Source organism: Oncorhynchus kisutch, linkage group LG13 (assembly GCF_002021735.2).
Source record: "Oncorhynchus kisutch isolate 150728-3 linkage group LG13, Okis_V2, whole genome shotgun sequence".
In the NCBI taxonomy this organism is placed as follows: domain Eukaryota; kingdom Metazoa; phylum Chordata; class Actinopteri; order Salmoniformes; family Salmonidae; genus Oncorhynchus; species Oncorhynchus kisutch.
Window position 1 is genome coordinate 3,795,395 of NC_034186.2, and position 14,740 is coordinate 3,810,134.

General features: G+C 45.2%; 1 protein-coding gene across 1 annotated transcript in view; it reads right to left on the bottom strand.

The window, feature by feature from the left end:
• Window positions 1–14,740, bottom strand: part of LOC109883970 (ras-related protein Rab-6B) — a 157,666-nt gene that overhangs the window by 142,649 nt on the left and 277 nt on the right. The gene's annotated exons all lie outside the window — the stretch shown is intronic.

Sequence of the window (14,740 nt, forward strand, 5' to 3'; positions counted from 1 at the left end):
CTCTACTGTATATAGCCTCTCTACTGTATATAACCTCTCTACTGTATATAGCCTCTCTACTGTATATAGCCTCTACTGTATATAACCTCTCTACTGTATATAGCCTCTCTACTGTATATAACCTCTCTACTGTATATAACCTCTCTACTGTATATAACCTCTCTACTGTATATAGCCTCTCTACTGTATATAACCTCTACTGTATATAGCCTCTCTACTGTATATAGCCTCTCTACTGTATATAACCTCTCTACTGTATATAACCTCTCTACTGTATATAACCTCTCTACTGTATATAACCTCTCTACTGTATATAGCCTCTCTACTGTATATAACCTCTCTACTGTATATAACCTCTCTACTGTATATAACCTCTCTACTGTATATAGCCTCTCTACTGTATATAACCTCTCTACTGTATATAACCTCTCTACTGTATATAGCCTCTCTACTGTATATAGCCTCTCTACTGTATAGAGCCTCTCTACTGTATAGAGCCTCTCTACTGTATATAGCCTCTCTACTGTATATAGCCTCTCTACTGTATATAGCCTCTCTACTGTATATAACCTCTCTACTGTATATAGCCTCTCTACTGTATATAGCCTCTCTACTGTATATAGCCTCTACTGTATATAGCCTCTCTACTGTATATAGCCCCTCTACTGTATATAGCCTCTCTACTGTATATAGCCTCTCTACTGTATATAGCCCCTCTACTGTATATAGCCTCTCTACTGTATATAGCCTCTCTACTGTATATAGCCTCTCTACTGTATATAGCCCCTCTACTGTATATAGCCTCTCTACTGTATATAGCCTCTCTACTGTATATAGCCTCTCTACTGTATATAGCCTCTCTACTGTATATAGCCTCTCTACTGTATATAGCCCCTCTACTGTATATAGCCTCTCTACTGTATATAGCCTCTCTACTGTATATAGCCTCTCTACTGTATATAGCCTCACTACTGTATATAGCCTCTCTACTGTATATAGCCTCTCTACTGTATATAGCCTCTCTACTGTATATAGCCTCTCTACTGTATATAGCCTCTCTACTGTATATAGCCTCTCTACTGTATATAGCCTCTCTACTGTATATAGCCCCTCTACTGTATATAACCTCTCTACTGTATATAGCCTCTCTACTGTATATAACCTCTCTACTGTATAGAGCCTCTTTTTACTGTTGTTTTATTTCTTTACCTATTGTTCACCTAACACCTTTTTTGCACTATTGGTTAGAGCCTGTAAGTAAGCATTTCACTGTGAGGTCTACTACACCTGTTGTATTCAGCATTTCACTGTGAGGTCTACTACACCTGTTGTATTCAGCATTTCACTGTAAGGTCTACTACACCTGTTGTATTCAGCATTTCACTGTAAGGTCTACTACACCTGTTGTATTCAGCATTTCACTGTAAGGTCTACTACACCTGTTGTATTCAGCATTTCACTGTAAGGTCTACTACACCTGTTGTATTCAGCATTTCACTGTGAGGTCTATTACACCTGTTGTATTCTGCATTTCACTGTAAGGTCTACTACACCTGTTGTATTCAGCATTTCACTGTAAGGTCTACTACACCTGTTGTATTCAGCATTTCACTGTAAGGTCTACTACACCTGTTGTATTCAGCATTTCACTGTGAGGTCTATTACACCTGTTGTATTCGGCATTTCACTGTAAAGTCTACTACACCTGTTGTATTCAGCATTTCACTGTAAGGTCTACTACACCTGTTGTATTCAGCATTTCACTGTAAGGTCTACTACACCTGTTGTATTCAGCATTTCACTGTAAGGTCTACTACACCTGTTGTATTCAGCATTTCACTGTGAGGTCTACTACACCTGTTGTATTCAGCATTTCACTGTAAGGTCTACTACACCTGTTGTATTCAGCATTTCACTGTAAGGTCTACTACACCTGTTGTATTCGGCACACGTGACAAATAAGCTTAGATTTGATTTGATTTGACAGCCTACCCCGTGGCCAAACCTGGACGATGCTGGGCCAATTGTGTGCCACCCTATAGGACTCCCAATCAGAGTCAGATGTGATACAGACTGGATTCAAACCAGGGACTGTAGTGACGCCTCTTGCACTGAGATGCAGTACCTTAGACAGCTGATCAAAAGTAATTCACTAAACAGGGAATAGGGACTTATGGCTTATTCTCCATTACAGGGAGTCTGAGGTAATCAATAACAGATCAAAGCTACCAGGGATGTGCTTCCCCCAATCCATCCGAGAAGCTGCTCGATGCTCACTGGGCCTGGACAGCCATGCAATAACGTGAAATGAAAAAAAGACTGCCCAGTTTTCTCTAGACGTGTCAATAACAAGATAGAGAAGGGAGGAATCCAACCTGGACTGACAGATTGACTTAAAGCTGTCCAAGCTGACAACGGACTCACAGGTACACACACACACACACACACACACACACACACACACACACACACACACACACACACACACACACACAAAGCCCCTGTCAACTCAGTATGGACATTCTATCAGTCTCTCAGTCCCTAAGTCTGGGCAGATCCTATAAGATCTGGTATCTCTGTTTATCCCCGTGCTGACTGTCCAATAGTCTGTGCTTCATCTTCAACAGTATCAGAAGGCCTGGGAATAGCCACCATCCATCCAATAAGCATAAAGACTAGAGAACCAATCGAAAACACTGTTATAGATGTGAAGGACAGGAGAACCAATCAAAAACATGGTTAGATGTGAAGGACAGGAGAACCAGTTAAAAACACTGTGTTAGATGTGAAGGACAGGAGAACCAATCAAAAACACTGTGTTAGACGTGAAGGACAGGAGAACCAATCAAAAACACTGTGTTAGACGTGAAGGACAGGAGAACCAATCAAAAACACTGTGTTAGACGTGAAGGACAGGAGAACCAATCAAAAACACTGTTTTACACGTGAAGGACAGGAGAACCAATCAAAAACACTGTGTGCTGCTCTGTTCTTTTCTCTACCATAAGCCGCCTCCAATGTCATTTTGGAGAATTTGGCAGTACATCCAACTGGCCTCACAACCACAGACCACGTGTACCCACGCCAGCCCAGGACCTCCACAGCCACAGACCACGTGTAACCACACCAGCCCAGGACCTCCACAACCACAGACCACATGTAACCACACCAGCCCAGGACCTCCTCAACCACAGACCATGTGTAACCACACCAGTCCAGGACCTCCACAACCACAGACCACATGTCACCACACCAGCCCAGGACCTCCTCAACCACAGACCATGTGTAACCACACCAGCCCAGGACCTCCTCAACCACAGACCACGTGTAACCACACCAGCCCAGGACCTCCTCAACCACAGACCACGTGTAGCCACACCAGCCCAGGACCTCCTCAACCACAGACAACGTGTAACCACACCAGCCCAGGACCTCCTCAACCACAGACAACGTGTAACCACACCAGCCCAGGACCTCCACAACCACAGATCACATGTAACCACACCAGCCCTGGACCTCCACAACCACAGACCACATGTAACCACACCAGCCCAGGACCTCCACAACCACAGACCACATGTAACCACACCAGCCCAGGACCTCCACAACCACAGACCACGTGTAACCACACCAGCCCAGGACCTCCTCAACCACAGACCACGTGTAACCACACCAGCCCAGGACCTCCTCAACCACAGACCACATGTAACCACACCAGCCCAGGACCTCCACATCTGGCTTCTTCACCTGTGGGATCATCTCAGACCAGCCACCCAGACAGCTGATGAAACTGTTGATTTGCACAACTGAGATGTGGAGATTTCTGCACAAACTGTCAGAAACCGTCTCAAGGAAGCTCATCTGTGTGCTCCTCGTCCTCACCAGGGTCTTGACCAGACTGCAGTTCGGTGTTTTAACCGACTTCAGTGGGCAAATACTCACCTTCAATGGCCACTGGCACGTTGGAGAAGTGTGTTCTTCACGGGTTAATCCCAGTTTCAACTGTACCGGGCAGATGGCAGCGTGTATGGCGTTGTGTGTTGGCGAGCGGTTTGCTGATGTCAACGTTGTGAACAGAGTGCCCCATGGTGGAGGTGGGGTTATGATGTGGGCAGGCATAAGCTACAGACAACGAAAACAATTTCATTTTATCAATGGCAATTTGAATGCACAAAGATACAGTGACGAGATCCTCAAGTCCATTTTCATACCATCCAACCCCCGCCATCACTTCCTGTTTCAGCATGATAATGCACAGCCCCATGTCGGAAGGATCTGTACACAATTCCTGGAAGATGAAAATGTCCCAGTTCTTCCATGACCTGCATACGCACCAGACATGTCACCCATTGAGCATGTTTGGGATGCTCTGGATCGACGTGTACGACAGCGTGTTCCAGTTTCTGCCAATATCCCACCAATATCCAGCAACTTCACACAGCCGTTGAAGAGGAGTGGGACATTCCACAGGCCACAATCAACATCCTGATCAACTCTATGTGAAAGAGATGTGTCACGCTGCATGAGGCAAATGGTGGTCACACCAGACACTGACTGGTTTTCATGAGGCAAATGGTCGTCACACCAGATACTGACTGGTTTTCATGAGGTAAATGGTGGTCACACCAGACACTGACTGGTTTTCATGAGGTAAATGGTGGTCACACCAGATACTGACTGGTTTTCATGAGGTAAATGGTGGTCACACCAGATACTGACTGGTTTTCATGAGGTAAATGGGGGTCACACCAGATACTGAATGGTTTTCATGAGGTAAATGGTGGTCACACCAGATACTGACTGGTTTTCATGAGGTAAATGGTGGTCACACCAGATACTGACTGGTTTTCATGAGGTAAATGGTGGTCACACCAGATACTGACTGGTTTTCATGAGGTAAATGGTGGTCACACCAGATACTGACAGGTTTTCATGAGGTAAATGGTGGTCACACCAGATACTGACTGGTTTTCATGAGGTAAATGGTGGTCACACCAGATACTGACTGGTTTTCATGAGGTAAATGGTGGTCACACCAGATACTGACTGGTTTTCATGACGTAAATGGTGGTCACACCAGATACTGACAGGTTTTCATGAGGTAAATGGTGGTCACACCAGATACTGACTGGTTTTCATGAGGTAAATGGTGGTCACACCAGATACTGACTGGTTTTCATGAGGTAAATGGTGGTCACCAGATACTGACTGGTTTTCATGAGGTAAATGGTGGTCACACCAGATACTGACTGGTTTTCATGAGGTAAATGGTGGTCACACCAGATACTGACTGGTTTTCATGAGGCAAATGGTGGTCACACCAGATACTGACTGGTTTTCATGAGGTAAATGGTGGTCACACCAGATACTGACTGGTTTTCATGAGGCAAATGGTGGTCACACCAGATACTGACTGGTTTTCATGAGGCAAATGGTGGTCACACCAGATACTGACTGGTTTTCATGAGGTAAATGGTGGTCACACCAGATACTGACTGGTTTTCATGAGGTAAATGGTGGTCACACCAGATACTGACTGGTTTTCATGAGGTAAATGGTGGTCACACCAGATACTGACTGGTTTTCATGAGGCAAATGGTGGTCACACCAGATACTGACTGGTTTTCATGAGGTAAATGGTGGTCACACCAGATACTGACTGGTTTTCATGAGGCAAATGGTGGTCACACCAGATACTGACTGGTTATCTGATTTTTATAAGTACAGTATATTTATATTTACTCCCAAGTACTAAAGTAAACTGAACTCGCGGTCATGTTCCAGGCAATGTTTTTCTACTCCTCAATAGTTCAGTGTTGTTGTGTCTACTGGAGCCTCTTCTTCTTGTTTTTAGCTGATAGGAGTGGAACCCGGTGTGGTCGTCTGCTGTAATAGCCAATCAGTGACAAGGATCGACAAATTGTGCGTTCCGAGATGCCATTCTGCACACCACTGTTGTACTGCGCTGTTATTTGTCTGCTCGTGGCTCGCCTGTTAGCTTACACGATTTTTGCCATTCTCCTTCGACCTCTCATCAATAAGCTGTTGTCGCCCACAGGACTGAGCTGATGTCTTTTATCTATCTCACCATCATATCACGCTCAAAGTTGCGTAGGCCATTCGTTTGGCCCATTCTAACTGAACCCCTCAATGCCTGTCTGCCTGCTTTATATAGCAAGCCACGGTCAAGTGACTCACTGACTGTAGGAGCGATCCATTTTCATGAAGGTGTACCTAATAAACTGGCCGGCGAATGTATATCAAATGCTGCCATTTGACACTTTATTTGGGTTCAGTGAGCGCAACCTTGTTTTAGAGACAGAGATGCCGGCGCTTCTATCAAACGTATTCCCATCTGTTTGTTTAAGGTGAAACCAACCGAGCAAAATGGGATTGATTACCTCACAACAATTGGATTTTGGATATCACACTACAAGTCCTGTGTCTGCATCCCAAATGGCATGCTTTTCCTGTCATGGACGTCGTTCAAGGAAGACCAAGGTGCAGCGTGGTGAGCGTACATTTTCTTTTATTAGTAAAATGTCGGCAAATAAAAATAAAAAAAATAAAAAACGACCGTGAAGCTACAAGGGCTTTTTTGCCCCTAACAAAGACAACTACCCACACTGAAAAGAGGGGGGAAAAAGGGCTACCTAAGTATGATTCCCAATCAGAGACAACGATAGACAGCTGATTGAGAACCCTACCCCGGCCAGAACATAGAAATAAAGAAACATAGAAAACAAAACATAGAATTCCCCCCCCCCACATCACACCCTGACCTAACCAATCAGAGACAACGATAGACAGCTGATTGAGAACCCTACCCCGGCCAGAACATAGAATTCCCCCCCACATCACACCCTGACCTAAACAAAATGGAGACATAAAAAGGCTCTCTAAGAGTGGGACAATTCCCTTTATAGTGCACTACTTTTGATTCTGGGAACTGGACAAAAGTAGTGCACTATATAGGGAATAGGGTACCATAGGGTCCTGGTCTAAAGTAGTGCACTATATAGGGAATAGGGTACCATAGGGTCCTGGTCTAAAGTAGTGCACTATATAGGGAAAAGGGTGCCATTTGTGACGTGTATACAGACTGTAGTACTTACTGATACCTCATTAACCTGCCCATGGCTAAACCCCTATGAGGAAGGGAGTACAGGCAGAGGGTTAGCAGGATAATCCAACAATGACCCTTTAGAATTTTTCTGGGGGCTCTGAGAGTTGGCAAAAGACGCACACTTCCGCAATAAGCGGGGGTGGGTTGAGCCGAAAACAGACTTTAAGAAACAGCTGATCCGCAAGCTGAAAACCCTCCTCAGCTTTCACCAGCCAGAGAAGTTAGAGCTTCGCCATCCTCCGCACAGCACTAGCCCTGGGTTCAAATACTATGTGAAATCTTTCAAATCCTTTGAATGACAAACAGATACTGCATTTTAAATGATTTCCAATAGTATTTGAACCCGGGTCTGTACAACACTGCCCAGGCAGCAAGGTAGAGGAGAAGAGAAGGCCGCTATAACTAGTCAGTCAGGAAGAGAAGCTTCCTCTCTGACAACTCATTTAACATTCTTCCTGCATGAAAGGTGCTACCACCCACTACCCACTACCCACAACCCACCTGCCACTGATGTTCATCTTCTTCTTCACCACCAGAACATCCATGTTTGATTTCACTCTTCAGACGGAGATAAATTATACATGCGGGCTGCATTACTCAATACGCTCAAAGTACGGACACATTCTCAGAATTCAAACTCCTTGCGTAAACAAAATAACACAAATGACAGAAGTTTCAGATCAGAAGGTAAACAGACGGAAAGCATCTTTGTGATCGTCTGTTTCTGTGTGCACAGTCCCTGCTGACTGCTGATCTAGGAACAGTTTTCCCTTTTAAATCATACTGAATAAGAGGAGGGACCTGATCCTAGATTAGCACTCTTTACTCTGAGACGCTACATGGATGACCAAAGAGTTTCTAAACCCAGAGGAGCAACATCGCAAGACATCTGGGAACGCTTGAAAAAAAAAAACAGACCAAGCAGACCAGACCGGGATATGGGGTTTGAGAAGTCAATGAGAGAGATGATTCAAAATGATTCCTTAGTTGTTCATTTTTGCTAAATCTAAAGGAACAATCTAGATTCGATCCAATGTCTTAAAGTAGTTGAACTTGTTATTACTCCAACCTCGTGAAAGTGACAAACTGACACCTTCTCACTTTTGTCAAAAACAACTTTATATATCGAAGGAGTGCCTTTTGAATTCTCGGCCTGCACTGACGACCGATGGCTTCTTTAGTTCGCCAACGTCACTATGACATCGCCTACAAGCGCGATCGTGGGATTTCTACTGGAGACGCAGTTTCTATCTCTTTTCATAGCGTACTTTTACTGTCTTAGCTCAGACCATTTAGGCCTCAACACTTCATAAAGACCCTCCGCCATCATTTCCACTGAGTTCTTCAGTCAGCTGGGTGGATGCATTAACCGTCCACTGAGTTCTTCAGTCAGCTGGGTGGATGCATTAACCGTCCACTGAGTTCTTCAGTCAGCTGGGTGGATGCATTAACCGTCCACTGAGTTCTTCAGTCAGCTGGGTGGATGCATTAACCGTCCACTGAGTTCTTCAGTCAGCTGGGTGGATGCATTAACCGTCCACTGAGTTCTTCAGTCAGCTGGGTGGATGCATTAACCGTCCACTAAACCAAGTGTTATATGCTGCCATGCTCTCCACAGCTTTTTCAGCCCCTGCGCTCACAACTCTCCTGATATACTTTAGTCCTCTACGTTAATAAATGATGGTCGATCTGTCCTTTACATTAATAAATGATGGTCGATCTGTCCTTTACATTAATAAATGATGGTCGATCGGTCCTTTACATTAATAAATGATGGTCGATCGGTCCTTTACATTAATAAATGATGGTCGATCTGTCCTTTACATTAATAAATGATGGTCGATTGGCCGATCTGTCCTTTACATTAAATAACGATGGTCGAGCTGTCCTTTACATTAAATAACGATGGTCGAGCTGTCCTTTACATTAATAAATGATGGTCGATCTGTCCTTTACATTAATAAATGATGGTCGATCGGTCCTTTACATTAATAAATGATGGTCGATCTGTCCTTTACATTAATAAATGATGGTCGATCTGTCCTTTACATTAATAAATGATGGTCGATCGGTCCTTTACATTAATAAATGATGGTCGATTGGTCGATCTGTACTTTACATTAATAAATGATGGTCGATCTGTCCTTTACATTAATAAATGATGGTCGATCTGTCCTTTACATTAATAAATGATGGTCGATTGGCCGATCTGTCCTTTACATTAAATAACGATGGTCGAGCTGTCCTTTAAATTAATAAATGATGGTCGATCTGTCCTTTACATTAATAAATGATGGTCGATCGGTCCTTTACATTAATAAATGATGGTCGATCGGTCCTTTACATTAATAAATGATGGTCGATTGGTCGATCTGTACTTTACATTAATAAATGATGGTCGATTGGTCGATCTGTACTTTACATTAATAAATGATGGTCGATTGGTCGATCTGTCCTTTACATTAATAAATGATGTGGATATACTAGGGCTGTGTCACTATGGGCCCTGGTCAACAGGAAAGGATGTGGATATACTAGGGCTGTGTCACTATGGGCCCTGGTCAACAGGAAAGGATGTGGATATACTAGGGCTGTGTCACTATGGGCCCTGGTCAACAGGAAAGGATGTGGATATACTAGGGCTGTGTCACTATGGGCCCTGGTCAACAGGAAAGGATGTGGATATACTAGGGCTGTGTCACTATGGGCCCTGGTCAACAGGAAAGGATGTGGATATACTAGGGCTATGTCACTATGGGCCCTGGTCAACAGGAAAGGATGTGGATATACTAGGGCTGTGTCACTATGGGCCCTGGTCAACAGGAAAGGACGTGGATATACTAGGCCTGTGTCACTATGGGCCCTGGTCAACAGGAAAGGATGTGGATATACTAGGGCTGTGTCACTATGGGCCCTGGTCAACAGGAAAGGATGTGGATATACTAGGGCTGTGTCACTATGGGCCCTGGTCAACAGGAAAGGATGTGGATATACTAGGGCTGTGTCACTATGGGCCCTGGTCAACAGGAAAGGATGTGGATATACTAGGGCTGTGTCACTATGGGCCCTGGTCAACAGGAAAGGATGTGGATATACTAGGGCTGTGTCACTATGGGCCCTATAGGAAAGCACTATAAAAAGGCACCGGGTCCCATTTGGCAACATACCGTAGCTGTGTCTAAGAAACAGACTCCCTCCCCCATAGGGTCTGGGCTGCACTGGGCTGTAGCTCTGCACAACATGATAACACAAGGCTCTCCACCAGACCGGCCCCAGTCAGGACCCCCACCTCTCACCTCCACTGCAGGCTTTATTTCAAATGAGTCTCCCAGTCAGGACCCCCTCGTCTCCACAAGTTCAGCTCAGCAGCCTGAACACTTGAAATGGCCCTAAACTAGACTCTGTCTGTCTGCTAGGAAGGAGACTGGATCCAAGCTAGATACTGTCTGTCTGCTAGGAAGGAGACTGGATCCAAACTAGACACGGTCTGTCTGCTAGGAAGGAGTCTGGATCCAAATTAGACCATGTCTGTCTGCTAGGAAGGAGACTGGATCCAAACTAGATACTGTCTGTCTGCTAGGGAGGAGACTGGATCCAAACTAGATACTGTCTGTCTGCTAGGAAGGGGACTGGATCCAAACTAGATTAAGTCTGTCTGCTAGGAAGGAGACTGGATCCAAACTAGATTAAGTCTGTCTGCTAGGAAGGAGACTGGATCCAAACTAGATACTGTCTGTCTGCTAGGAAGGAGACTGGATCCAAACTAGATACTGTCTGTCTGCTAGGAAGGAGACTGGACCCAAACTAGATACTGTCTGTCTGCTAGAAAGGAGACTGGACCCAAACTAGATACTGTCTGTCTGCTAGGAAGGAGACTGGACCCAAACTAGATACTGTCTGTCTGCTAGGAAGGAGACTGGATCCAAACGAGATACTGTCTGTCTGCTAGAAAGGAGACTGGACCCAAACTAGATACTGTCTGTCTGTTAGAAAGGAGACTGGACCCAAACTAGATACTGTCTGTCTGCTAGGAAGGAGACTGGACCCAAACTAGATAATGTCTGTCTGCTAGGAAGGAGACTGGATCCAAATGAGATACTGTCTGTCTGCTAGAAAGGGGACTGGACCCAAACTAGATACTGTCTGTCTGCTAGGAAGGAGACTGGATCCAAACTAGATACTGTCTGTCTGCTAGGAAGGAGACTGGACCCAAACTAGATACTGTCTGTCTGCTAGAAAGGAGACTGGACCCAAACTAGATACTGTCTGTCTGCTAGGAAGGAGACTGGACCCAAACTAGATTAAGTCTGTCTGCTAGGAAGGAGACTGGATCCAAACTAGATACTGTATGTCTGCTAGAAAGGAGACTGGATCCAAACTAGATTAAGTCTGTCTGCTAGGAAGGAGACTGGATCCAAACTAGATACTGTCTGTCTGCTAGGGAGGAGACTGGATCCAAACTAGATACAGTCTGTCTGCTAGGAAGGAGACTGGACCCAAACTAGATACTGTCTGTCTGCTAGGAAGGAGACTGGATCCAAACTAGATTAAGTCTGTCTGCTAGGAAGGAGACTGGATCCAAACTAGATACTGTCTGTCTGCTAGAAAGGAGACTGGATCCAAACTAGATTAAGTCTGTCTGCTAGGAAGGAGACTGGACCCAAACTAGATACTGTCTGTCTGCTAGGAAGGAGACTGGATGCAAACTAGATACTGTCTGTCTGCTAGGAAGGAGACTGGATCCAAAGTGAATCTGCTCTGTTTTACTGTCGTTTACCTCATGATTTTGACTGTTATGTTCAACGGCATCATGAACTTTACCAAGAACCAGGACAGTTTAGCCCAAAAACAATAAAAGTGACTCCAAAATGACTCTACACATGATTTACCATTCATTTCTATTGGGCCCATAATAATCTGAAACAACCAAAACAAACTGCAAATGCATCAAACAAGTTTGCAGAGTCACAAGCTTGATGTAGACATTGCATGCTATGAATATGGGACCAAATACTAAACTTTTGACTACTTAATTTATAATAATCTTTAAGGGTGTCCATCATTTTGACCCCTACCTTTTACAGAAGTAAAATCTCTTTCTCTGAGCGATTGTATTAGTATAAAAAAATATAACTTCCCAAATGTTTCGAGCATACAATATAGCTCACTATTTGAATAACGTATTATTTACAGTCATTATTTCTCATCTTTATCAAGGGGGTCAATCATTTAAGACCCCACTGAATCTTCTGTCCACATCTGTCTATCTCTCCCTCTCCATCCTTCTCTCACCCTCCCTCCCTCTCATCCTTCTCTCTCCCTTCCTCTCCATCCTTCTCTCTCTCCCTCCCTCTCCATCCTTCTCTCTCTCCCTCCCTCTCCATCCCTCTCTCTCTCCATCCTTCTCTCTCTCCCTCCCTCTCCATCCTTCTCTCTCTCCCTCTCCATCCTTCTCTCTCCTTCTCTCTCTCCCTCCCTCTCCATCCTTCTCTCTCTCCCTTCCTCTCCATCCCTCTCTCCCCCTCCCTCTCCATCCTTCTCACTCCCTCCCTGTCCATCCTTCTCTCTCTCCCTCTCTCTCCCTCCCTCTCCTTCTCTCTCCCTCCCTCTCCATCCTTCTCTCTCTCTCCCTCTCCATCCTTCTCTCTCTCCCTCTCCATCCTTCTCTCTCCCTCCCTCTCCATCCTTCTCTCTCCCTCCCTCTCCATCCTTCTCTCTCTCTCTTCCTCCCCATCCCTCTCTCTCCCTCCCTCTCCATCCTTCTCACTCACTCCCTCCCTCTCCATCCTTCTCTCCCTCCGTCTCCATCCTTCTCTCCCTCCCTCTCCATCCTTCTCTCTCACTCCCTCCCTCTCCATCCTTCTCTCTCCCTCCCTCTCCATCCTTCTCTCTCACTCCCTCCCTCTCCATCCTTCTCTCTCACTCCCTCCCTCTCCATCCTTCTCTCCCTCCGTCTCCATCCTTCTCTCCCTCCCTCTCCATTCTTCTCTCTCCCCCCCTCCCTCTCATCCTTCTCTCTCTCCCTCCCTCTCCATCCTTCTCTCTCACTCCCTCTCCATCCTTCTCTCTCACTTCCTCTCCTTCCTTCTCTCTCCCTCCCTCTCCATCCTTCTCTCTCCCTCCCTCTCCATCCTTCTCTCTCACTCCCTCTCCTTCCTTCTCTCTCCCTCCCTCCCTCTCCATCCTTCTCTCTCCCTCCCTCCATCCTTCTCTCTCCCTCTCTTTCTCCCTCCCTCCCTCCCTCCATCCTTCTCTCTCCCTCCATCTCCATCCTTCTCTCTCCCTCCCTCTCCCTCCTATCTCTCCCTGCCTCTCCATCCTTCTCTCTCCTTCTCTCTCCCTCCCTCTCCATCCTTCTCTCTCCCTCCCTCCAGCTTTCTCTCTCCCTCTCTTTCTCCCTCCCTCCCTCCAGCTTTCTCTCTCCCTCTCTTTCTCCCTCCCTCCCTCCATCATTCTCTCTCCCTCCATCTCCATCCTTCTCTCTCCCTCCCTCCCTCTCCATCCTTCTCTCTCCCGCCCTCTCCATCCTTCTCTCTCATTCCTTCTCTCTCTCCCTCCCTCTCCATCCTTCTCACTCCCTCCCTTTCCATCTCCATCAAGCATTTCGCTACATTCGCAATAACATCTGTTAAACGTGTATATGACCAATAAAATTGTATCTGATTTTGATTTGATCTCTTTCTCTCCCTCCCTCTCCATTTCTCTCCAACCCCCCTCCTCTCCCTCTGTCTCTCTCTGAAAACAAACCTCTTGACTTCTCCACACACCCAATGAACCTACATGAAGAGATGAAACAAGTCTCATAAAATGGTGTGGAGTAGTGGAGCCTTTAGGGACAAACTGAGCCAAGATAAGCCAGGGATAAGTTGGTCATCAGTCTATCTATTCATAATAACCCTTCATTGGGATCATATATTTGATACTAGACCACATTTTCCAGCGCACTTCACTATGCAAATTATCAAATGACTTAGTCATCGTCTGGAGGTAGAGAGAGAGAGAGAGAGAGAGAGAGAGAGAGAGAGAGAGAGAAAGAGAGAGAGAATACAGTGGCAGAGAGACTGCAGCTACACAAGTTTTCCCACCGACAGACACTGGCAACCTGGGTGTGTCTCAGCCATACACAGAATAATTAATTAATTCACTTATCTCTTTTAAACCACAGCACTCGCGTTTGAGACAATATCATCGCATAAACACCACCCATTTGAGATCATTTGAATTGTAGCCTACATATCGGTGACAAGCTACAATTATATTAGCGTTATAAAACGTGAATTGTTGTGACACTGGACTGCAAAATAAATCATACTGTTTTGCCCCTGTTGTGCGTAAAGTATAAGCAAACAAAAAATCGGCCTAACAATTAAAGCCACAGACGGACATAATAAACACTTTATACTGGGGTTGTCGTCTGAACTACTTTCAACAGATAAACAAATAACAAACACTTGCTTGACATTTTCCCATAGAATATGTTGTTACTAAGAGAAACGTGTACAGGAAGCCTATAGATCAAGAGATCCTTTAAACTTAACGTATAACAGTGAACACCAAGCAGGTGCATACAGTCAGCTTAATGTCATCCCCAACCGGAACAGAACTTCTCCCGAC